Source organism: Caloenas nicobarica, chromosome 2 (genome assembly GCF_036013445.1).
Source record: "Caloenas nicobarica isolate bCalNic1 chromosome 2, bCalNic1.hap1, whole genome shotgun sequence".
In the NCBI taxonomy this organism is placed as follows: Eukaryota; Metazoa; Chordata; class Aves; order Columbiformes; family Columbidae; genus Caloenas; species Caloenas nicobarica.
Genome location: NC_088246.1, coordinates 45,344,283 through 45,354,884, shown reverse-complemented (window position 1 = coordinate 45,354,884; position 10,602 = coordinate 45,344,283). Strand labels below are relative to the sequence as shown.

The 10,602-nt window shown below is 41.9% G+C and overlaps 1 protein-coding gene across 1 annotated transcript in view; it reads left to right on the top strand.

Moving 5' to 3' along the window:
- The first annotated feature begins 619 nt into the window (after positions 1 to 619).
- Positions 620 to 10,602, top strand: part of SNRK (SNF related kinase) — a 42,276-nt gene continuing 32,293 nt past the window's right edge. Inside the window, exon 1 of the mRNA XM_065628429.1 lies at positions 620 to 887. The gene's annotated coding sequence lies outside the window, so the exon portion shown is untranslated. The remainder of the gene's footprint in view (positions 888 to 10,602) is intronic.

The following is a 10,602-nucleotide window of genomic DNA, read 5'->3' as shown; positions in this document are numbered from 1 at the left end:
CTTTAATATGCTTTTCCTATCTAGTCCCCTCACTTGTGATCCAATCAGCCAGGAAACACGGCCGAGGCCATCTCACCACGTTAATCAACCCTCCAGAGGGGAAAGAGGCAGTGAACGAGTGGCAAAGTGGCCGCCACCCCGGCGCCGGGCCCGCGGGCTTCGCCCTCTCCTCAGACCTTCAACGGTTCGCCCTCCTCTCATTTTTGCCGTTTCCAGGGCAAACTGCCCGGGACCTTTCGGAAGCCGGTGACTATGGCGGGCAGCAAAGCGATCAAGCCCTGCGTCCGAGAGCCGCCGAACCACCACCGTCCCCTGAAGTGCCCTCCCCTGCCTTCCCCTCCGGCGGCCTCTCCCCTTCCCCTTTCCTTCCTCGCAAGCCGCCCGCTGCCCCGCCCCGCCGCGCCCCGCCCCGCCGCACGCGCGCTTCCCCTTCCCCCATTGGCCCGCCGTGACGGCAATGGCGCGGCCTCCCCGCCGCGCAGGCGCAGCGGCGCCCGGCTCGCGCGGGTGTCCGTTGCCCCGCCCCGCCCCCGCCCCCCCTTCCCCCTCCCGCCTCCTCCCCCCCGCCCCCCCCCAAACGGGTCTCCGCGAGCCGCCGCGGCCGTTGTTGTCAGTTGCGCCTCGGAGCGGCCGCAGCGGCGGGGCCCGGCGGAGCGCAGGGCAGTCAGCCAGGCGCGGGGCGGGAGCCGGAGCCGGCACCGCAGCCGCCGCCCCCGAGCCTGCGCGGCCCAGCGGAGGTTCCGTGCTGCTCCCACTTGGGTCTTCGACCCTTTCCCCTTTCCCTCCCCGTCCCCGCCGCCGCTTCCGAGGGCAGTCGCGGCGGGTGCTGCCCATGCAGGGGGCGGCGCGGGGCGCGGCGGCCCGAGGAGACGCCGCTGCTGCAGGCAGTAAGTTGCTGGTGGGGCTGGGCCGGGATCGCTTGGGCTGGGCCGGTGAGGACGGGGCCGGCCCGGTGGGGTGTGGTGGGTTCGTTTCCTCCCCTCCCTTTGCTTTTCCGTTTCTCCCGGAGCCGGCCTCGCCCGCCGAGCACCTCCCGGCCGGCCCAATGGCGGCCTCGGCCCGGGAGGAGGCGATGGGGGGGACGTTTCCTGGGCACCGAAGGTCGGTGTGTCGGTGCCGCCCGGGGCTTGAGGACAGGGATTGGGGGGGAGGGGAGAAGCGGGTGTTAGTGCGGGGACGGCGGGCTGCCGGCGGGAGCGTCTTGTGCCGCTTGGCACGGCAGAGCCCGCCGTGCCCCACTCGAGTTCTCTCCCACTCCGAGGCAGTGTCCGTGCCCCACGGCAGCAGCGCCTGTGACCGGCTTCCAGCCGCCTGACCCCGCGCGTGTCCGTGCCCTCCGCCCGGCAGCAGCGTAGGCGCTCTGCGGGGTCACCGCGGGAAAAGTGGCAGCGAGTTTGCCCCTCCGCCACCCTCCTGCCCTCGCCAGCTCCGCCGCGTATTTTCGGCCGCTTAGAGGAAGGAGGAAAAAAAAAAAAAAATAAACAACTGATGCGCGAGCCCTCCGGTTAGAGAGTCGGTCCTGGGGCCGTTTTGGGGGAATGACGGTGCATCTTACCCCTCGGAACCAGGTGCACAACCAACAGGTTTGCTCTGAATGCGAGCTGGCGTCTTTACTGCTCGTGGGGCTGGAGTGTGCCCCCGAGAGAGACTGAAAGCACAAGTACCCCTTGTTCTTTGTCAATACGTTTATTGCTTCTATCAATACACTTATTACTGTAAATTTACTGCCTTTAGATTACTACAGAAATCGGTCAGATAAGTAGATAAGTCCTGGAGAGGGGTCTTTGTGCTTTTTGCTGGGTGGGTTTTGGTACTCCACTAGTTAAATATACGGAAGGTGACTTAAAGGTGTGGTTTGTAGGTGTACAGTCTTGGTAATAGCTGAAGGACAGATGTGTGGCTGTTTTTGGTGTGTGTGTTTTGGTGTTTGTTGTTTGGTTTTGGTTTTGGTTTTTTTTTTTAGTAGACTGAATAAAGTATTGGAGAACATCCACTAGGGAAAAAGCATATATTGGCCTCAGGATGATTGGCGACAAATGTGACCTATTTTCAAATTGGATATTTTTATTGGTAAGTGATGCTAGAACACCTGTGAAGGAGAAAGATTTACATGGGATATGGAAATATAAAAAGCTTTGGATTTTTGCTTATGCATAGATAATTTCTTGTTGCTTTCAGGAGCTTGTTAAGAGTAAATATGCAAAGAAGTGGTTTCCTCAATGGTATCATTGCAGTTCCTGGAGCAGCTGAAGTGTATTGTATGATTTACAGCAATCTAGCATGAATGAATTGCATGCAAATCTGCTTACGCCTGCCCTCTGTAGTGCAGTCACTACTTAGTCATATAGGCTGCTTTTTGGAGTTGTTTATTATGGATATATTTAGATCTTGAGGCTCTGGGGAAGGATCAGTTTAAGGAATCTCAGCAAAGTGAAATCTGTGTGTTTACAAGCAAATGTTTATTATGTTAGAGTTAAGCTGTTCTTGCAAGGCATGCACCATTAGGAAGTGGGGTTTTTTGACAGCTGTGTCACAGAAAGAGGGAATTTGGCTGGTGGTTATTTTTGTACTGCTGCTGATCATTAGAAAGAAGGAATCTGAAAAAAACTTACAAGAATAACAGTTATTGCTCCATAATGCAATCAGATTTTACCTTGTGGAACATGTTGAAATGTTAATTTGAATAGGCTAATATCTGCCCCTTTTATTTCTAGTGCATGAAAACATCCAGCTTTGAGGCCTTAACAACAAAAGTTGTGGAAGTCAAAGTCCAGTCTTTATTTTTCCTGAATGGCTAGAAAAGTGGTAGAATGATGGCATGATTTTTCAAGTGGCTGGGAAAAGAAGCTAGCCTGAATGCTGGAGTAGTGCCTCATAGGCAAGGTGTCATCTAAGACAGCACATTCGTCAGCCTGTTTTAAGAGAACCTTTATGGTCCACACCTGAGGCTTCCAATGAAAACAGGGAAAAGGGAAGATGACATCTTAAGTGGACTGTGATAAACCATTGTTTTTGGGGGGCTTTTGCACAAGTGAGAAGCAAGAAAGTACAGATTGAGTTTTGGATACTGAAATTTCTGTATAGGCTACTGCTCTTCCTTGAATCATCTTGCTATGAGAACTAATATTCCCATGTGGTGTGGGTGGTTGCACTATAGATACATAGTCTACTTTCCGATTATTTTAAACAAATAGCATGTTAATAGTATGCATGTTAAGATGCTACTGCAGATACTCTTCTACTTGCAGTAGCCATATTCCTCATGCACTGTTTGGAACAACCTGATCTCTTCCAAGGCTCTAACTCCCTGCCTTCAGTATTGTATTTGAGTAATTATTTAGCAGTCTGCACCTTCAGTGTATCATTGTCCTTTTTTATCCCACTAGCAACTGTAATGCCAAACTAGCACCTTTGTCTTGCTTTGCTGCCTGCCTTGCTTTCAAGGGCACAGTATCCTGGCACAGCTGGCTTTTTTCCCTCGGAATGTGTCTCATGAAACAGTGCACTTTCCTTGGATTTTTGTCTTCTTTCAAAATTCCACTGAAATGCTGTAGCTGTAAAACTTTTGTGCATTCCTAGTTAATGTTTTCTAATTATGTCTTAACCATGGTTCATCAGTCTCTTATTTTGAGACCAGGGACACTGCCATTTGTGTGCAGGGCTGAACTGCAGTTTATGATGAATATACTAGTATTAAATTCCATAAGCTCTTAACTTTAGTAACCTGTGAGGTTCTGTGCATCTTGTCACACTACTTTCAAGCACTTAACTGGAATGCTGCAGCTTCTGTAGTAATGTAAAGTAGCTGCTGTTTTAATACACATAACAGTATTATGTAAGAGCTTAAGAGGATTTGAAAAACTGTATGTTCGCTTACAATTCCAGGATAACTTACCTTGGCAGAGTTCTAGTACACATAAGTTGATTAGGTCACCAATGTTAAGAACTTAATGAGGAAAAAGTGCTGTGTAGTTTTTTACACTTGTAAAATATAAAACAGAGCATGTTCTCTTTCTGAAAAGCTGAATCTCTCAAGTGTACAGTGATCTTCTACAGCAGTGTTTGGGCATGATTGTTACACTGAATTTGACAGACTGTTTTTCACTCTTCATATATCATCCTGTGTTTTCTGCAGCAGTCTCCTACCTAGTTACTGAATGGACTTGAGCCAACTTTACTTGAGAGATAAGACGATAGCCTAGACTTTTATAATTTTATTTCAAGTTGAAGCATGGTGACTTTCAGATGTCTGCCAGGTCCTAACAAATTTAGGATGCTATAAATAAGGATAAAGTATTGAAACTGAGTAATTTTAGGTTGGGGTTGATCTTTTTTTTAAGGTTTTAAGTACTTTGTATCCTAGATGGAAAATGTCAGTATCTCAGAGGCAACTTAAGTCAATTCAGTACTCAAGTTTTATGTTATCAGATGTATTGCTAAACAATTGAAGCTATCTGAAATTTGAGCTCAGAGATTGTTCTTAAGAAGTTTAATAGAAATTATTATTGCTTGTAATAGGTACTAACAGTACGTGCACATACTTGCATCTGAATGCTCATATCTGAGCTAGTATTTGATGCTTTCATCTCCCTTGATACAGAAAAACATCATGTTTGTGATTTTGAATTTACACAACAAAGATAATATTAGGTGTTACAACAATGATAACTTATTAAAATGTTAAGCCACACTGAAGCATTCATTGATTAATGGTGGAAAGTTTAGAGCTCCTGTTACTGCTCTTTGCTACACTGCCTGGCATGAGAAAATTATGTGGTAATGTTAATAAATAGGGATTTGAAAAAGGAGAAACAATTCTGAGAATTCATGAACATGGGGTAGATGAGGTGATTCCTCTAAAAGAGTCCAGATTGGTGGAATAGAAATCTGAGTTACCTGTTTTCTGCAAAGTTCCTGCAGCAAGTTTTCTGGAAATAAAGATGTAGTGTCCTGTCTAAAAGATAGTGATACCATCATGAATCACAATAGTCTGACTTGTGTCTGATGCGTAAAGTACTTCCGTCATCCGTTTTCACATTTCCCCTTATTTGGGAGAGAGGGAGCAGAAATAAAAAAAGAAAAAAGGAAAATGTGATGAGGTTTAGCATCTTAAAGCCTTTGAAAAGATGGTTGGATACTGCTTATCAAGCTTGGAAATTGTAACTTTGGGCTAGGGAGTCCAACTACCATGAGTTATCTCTGTTGCTTGTGAGATGGTTGACTGAAAAGCTTGTTGGTTTCTGTGATCTTCAGACTTCTTTGGTACCACACCTTGATTGTTTAGGTTTATGAATGTCTGTAACCAAGATACCCATGTGAATTTCCTGTAGCTGAGGAGAAATTTTTCTTTCAGTGGGAAGTGCAGAACATGATCACTTCAATTGAAACTAGATTTTTATATATCATGACGTCACAGGGTCTGAACAAAGTATTATGACTAATTTACACATACAAAAAGAAAGTACTAGCAGATATCACAAGATTTGGAGCAAGTCCTTTTTAAAAGATGTTATCGCATGTGACTTTGCAGAAGATAATTTAGGGGATAGGGCCATTTGGGAAGGTCTGGTATTCTTCTCTTCCTCTGCAATAATACTTTAAAAGCAGCTTTAGATCTTAAGCAGTGTATTGCTGAAGCATCTGATATCTGAACAGGGTGGTGGTGTCTGTATTACTTTCTGTTACGCTACATACTGGACTTTGAGAGTAGGCACAAGAGGAAAACAGACAACATTAATTGCTTTTGGAGCTGTGGCTGGTGTGAGGACTTTAAATGGTGTAAAGCTGCTGCTGAATTCTCAAATCCATAGTGCAGATCGCATTTGTCTTGTGTAATACCTCCTCTCAGAAATGGAAAGTGCCTTGTGAACTACAGTGATTATTAGCATAGTTAGGAAAGTATCTTGGGCTTTTAACACATTTCACAACTAGAGGCAGTTGGAACCAGTGCCAATGACTACTAATCATGGGTTTGTCAACAGATCATAGCTTGATCACTCTTAGCACATCTGTTGTCTTAGTAGCTTTGGTGTCTAGTCTGTAATCATAATCTTGCTATTACTACTACTACTGTGTTGGTATTGCTTTGCAATGTACACTTACTACAGTGTTGTCTGTGTTTTCTTATTCACCTGCTTGTTGTGAAAGAAAAAGGAAATGTACATTCTTGATTTTTGAAGTGGGGGGCCTTGAAGGACCAATTCAGATCCAGTGGTTTTTTTCCACTTGTCTGTATTGAAGATGATTCTCACAAAGATGTACACTGTATCGTGAGATTTCTACAACACAATTCTCAGATTTTAGTTTGCTTTTTACTAGTGTTCTGCAAAGCACTTACCATAGCTTTGCAAACCCGTGTGAAAGAGGAAAGCCTAAACTTTCCATGTTTGATGTGACTGTACTAATCTTCAAGAAAATAGGATGGTAGACAGCAATCAATGGGTCTAAAAGTTTTGGAATTTCTTTTCTAAGAAATAAATATGTTCTTTAACTGATGATATCCTGAATCATGTGTCATATTTTTTAAGTTTAATTTTACTCATACATTTGAGCTGCCTTGAACTCTTGCTCTTAAATCTGAGGTCATGCAGGCTCTTGTAATTTTTTTGTTACAAAATAATGTCAGTAACTTTTATTTCTTCTCCAATCTATAATGCTACTGCATCTCCCCCAACCTTTTGTTTATAGTTCCAAGAGCAATGTTTTATTCAGTTTATTGGCCTGATGAATGTTTCTGCTGCTGGCTCTTCATTGAATAATGGACCTCAGAGTTGAAGAATTCTTGTTAGCATTTTGATTTCTGGATTCTAAGCAGGGTTGAAGTTAGGGATCAATGGTTCTGATGCCTGCAATACATTCTAAAGTAATGAAACACTAACATTTCACTACAGACTTCCCAAATATTTAATGGTAAAACTTCATCAGCAATTGGGAGGTTTTGTATCTTTTCAGAGCAAAATTCTGAAGACTATTCAAAACTAGGGAATAACAGGTTAATTCTGCTTTTTGTGTTTGGAACAAAGAACTACTTGATAACTCCTGTCTTCATAATTTTAGGTGTAGCCATGCTGAATGGTAGAGAGATTTACTGATACATCTTGACATTTTAGTAACGCAATATGAGGTGGATGCTGGTGGTGTGGGAGTTGACAATAAGGCCTAATAAAGTAAGTGCATGTACGCCTTGAAAAATCTACTGTAGTGTTTCATTGTGGAACTTGTCAGGAGCACGGGAGTCTGTGGGGTTTGTCATCAGCGAAAAGGAAGATACGCATGTATGCTGTGGTACAGTCATGCAAGGTGGAAAAGAAAGCATTATATAGCGTTGTGTATATAAGGGCTGAGTTGTAACACCTCTGCCCCTGTCTGTTGTGTCTTCCTCCCAGTGCTGCATGTGCAAAGTGCTTGGCTATAGGGCAGGTATAAATTGCTCTTGTTTCTTTGAGTACCTTTGATAGTTGTGAAGGCTTAGGTCATAGAAAGGTGGACAAGGAGGGACTTTGCTGGGCTGTGACACCTGTGTGTGGAAACAAAAAGAGAATACAGGTTCTTGGGATCTTATGTCCCATATTGAGTCTTGAATATTCAAGGAATATTGGGTAGTTGTGAGGCTTTAAAAGTTTTGTACTCTGGAGGAATTGAGTCATGACTAGTTTTGAGAGCATGTGGTGTGCATTAAGTGTGTATGTTCTTCATACTTCACTCTTGCAACACTTCTTACCTGTTTCTAGCATGTTGGCTCTCCCTCATATAAAAGGAAAGGTGATTGCAAACCTTCTTGGGGAAAGCAGATTGACACACTGGTGAAGTTGTAACATCATCAGGTGTAAGTAGTGGCTCATACAGTAACAAAGACAGACTTTTTAAAGGTCCATGGATTAGCCTGTGAAGGTATCTTACAGTAGGATAGCAGATAAAAATTGGTAGGAAATATTGGAAAAAGTGTGTAAAATTATACTTGTAGGGTTTGTATACCAATTTGGTATTTCCTTCAGTTTGCTCTCAAAATCTAATAATTTGTACAAATTGATTTCAGAGTAAAAAAAAAAAAATTGTTTCTGAATCTCTGTGGTCAGTTTATGTCAAATTCTGGTTTACTGTTTCTAGGAAGATGAGCAACGTATGTCTTACTCCCAAAATACCAATTATTTGTTTACTCTCTAATTATATAGATGCTGTTATTCATCTGTGACAAACGAGCAAAAGGAGAAACAGGGTGAAACTTTAGTCCATCTTCTGGATGTGTATAATGTGTACATCCACTGAACTAGTAATCTTAAATTTCTGTTGCAGAAAATGAAAAAATGAAAACTTGTGCTTTTGAGAGATGATTAATTTGAACTATTTAGCTATCTGCTTTAGGGTGCAATTTTTTATCAAACTATTATCTATGTTGACTGAACCTCCATTTATCATGAAGGGAAACAGGAATTGTTAGCTGTTTGTGGACGGATGAGTCCCAATGAAGATTACTTCAGCTTTCATGTCTGGTAGCTGATCATGCAGGGAAATTTTTGCATTCATAGTATTATAACACTTTATTGAAATGGGACCTTGAATTTTCATTTTCTAAAGTAAGAAGCTAATACACACATTAAGGTAATATGAACTAGGCTGGTCTTACATGTAGTGTATAATCTAATGAAACTTTTTGGACAGAATGAATTGCTTAAAGAAAAACTAGTGCCCCTGGAACATGCTGTTTTTCTAAACAGATCAATTAGAGAGCTATTCATCCATCTTTTAGAAGTAGTTGAATCACAGTACTGTTGTTAAGCCTCTTAAGAGGATGCATGTGATATTACAAAACAGCTTCTGCAGATCTCCATTAGAGAGGCTGTTGGCAGTATTTTTTGGGATAGGATATATGAGCTTCTATGGAAGGAAGGATCTGGCCTGAGTCTATTTACTGGTAAACGTCTACATTGCATAAAACGAGTATTGGGGGCATAGCTGAATTCTGGTATAGTTAGGGAAAACTGTGTTTTTAAAACCATAATTAGCCACATGGATTAAATGCTGCTAATGGCTAGTAAGCTTGCCAACTAGAAAATACAAACTCTAATGCTGAAAAATGAAATTATAAAGGACTTGACATAATGTGAAAAAAAAGTAAGGCAGGTAAATATTTTCTGTGATATAACCGACTCTTAAATGTTTTTTTTCATTAGGCTGCAGTTTGGCTTACTAGCAAAGTATGGCTGGTTGAAATTTTTGTTGTTGCATGCTGTAATTTGCAGCTCTTTCATTTGGTACGAATGTTCAAGAGATCACATTGTAAACTGGATCATTGAAATGATCTGTCATTAAAACTAACCTTGTTTTGGAGAGTGACGGTAGTAGATATGTGAAATCTGGAAGTTTTGGGTGATTCCATTTATAGTTAGCCCCCAAAATTTTACTGATGTAACTAAGGAGAGAACTGCAAAGAAAGGGTAAAAGAGGCTTCAGCTCAAAAACCAATACCTTGTGTAACTGCAGTCTTAGTTCATCCTTAAGTGTTTCCAAAATTCCGCTTTCTTACTCTACTGAGAAGCTGAGCAAAAGAAATCACTTCTGAAAAATACTGGTGTAGCAACTGCGATCCCTTAAGTAGCATATTTGAATTGTAATCAGGGTTTTGTATCTATATGCGCTGTGACAGTTTTGCATCCATTTCCTACTACTGAACAGTTCTTAATTTTGGTATGTTCGCTTCAAACTGTGTATGCATCTGAGGTCCTTGTGTTTAGCTGTGGGAGCTTCATCTCTGAAGGTTTATTTTAAAACCACAGAGTTAAAAGTTGGTTGGTCTGTTATTTGTGAAGACATTATGTTAAACTGTTAATGAATCTTCATTAATTTTATTTCCGCTGATGGGGCTGCAACAATAGTAAACATAATTTATCTTCCATTTCTGTAAGCTTTTATCCTATTGTTTACTGTCTGATGTATTTCTCCTGATTTTTGCTAGAATTTTGTTGACAGGTTGATGTTTATGTGTATTCTGTCATTTAGAGATAAATCACTTGCTGAGTTTGTATGAAGATGGTTGAGAATGTGCCAAGTGAACAAAATAATTATGTATAAATCTTTCCTTAGCATTGAGTATTCTAGTTGTTTACATTCAGACAAGTTATATTTTATTACATCTGGCTGTGCTTGCTCTCTCTCTTTTGCTCTGCCAGGGCTGGAACCTTCTTGAATTTTAGAAAGAAAAGCTAAGTCAAAATTGATTGAGGCTTTTTTACCTCCACCTTCCATACCTTTTCTATTAATAATACCAGAACTTTGGGTTTGCCATGCAGTAAGAAAGCTCTGTGTTGTCTGTAGGTCTTTGAATCCAAGACTTAACAGAAAATCTCTCTTAAAGTCATGTTTCTTCTTCAGAGAGTAAAGGTGTTTCATGATCTGGGCCAGATTTGTAGGATGTGATGAACTTGTGTGAATAGAGATGTAAATCTTGAGATTTGACTTAACATTCGAGAAAGAAATGGTCTGTAAAAACTTGAGCACTGGAGTTCATGTCACTGGTAACTTCAGTTGCATAGGGAATGACTTTTTTTGACACAACTTGTACTTTTTTAATGTAGAGGTTCTAAAATTGTTAAGTAGTAGCGTAAG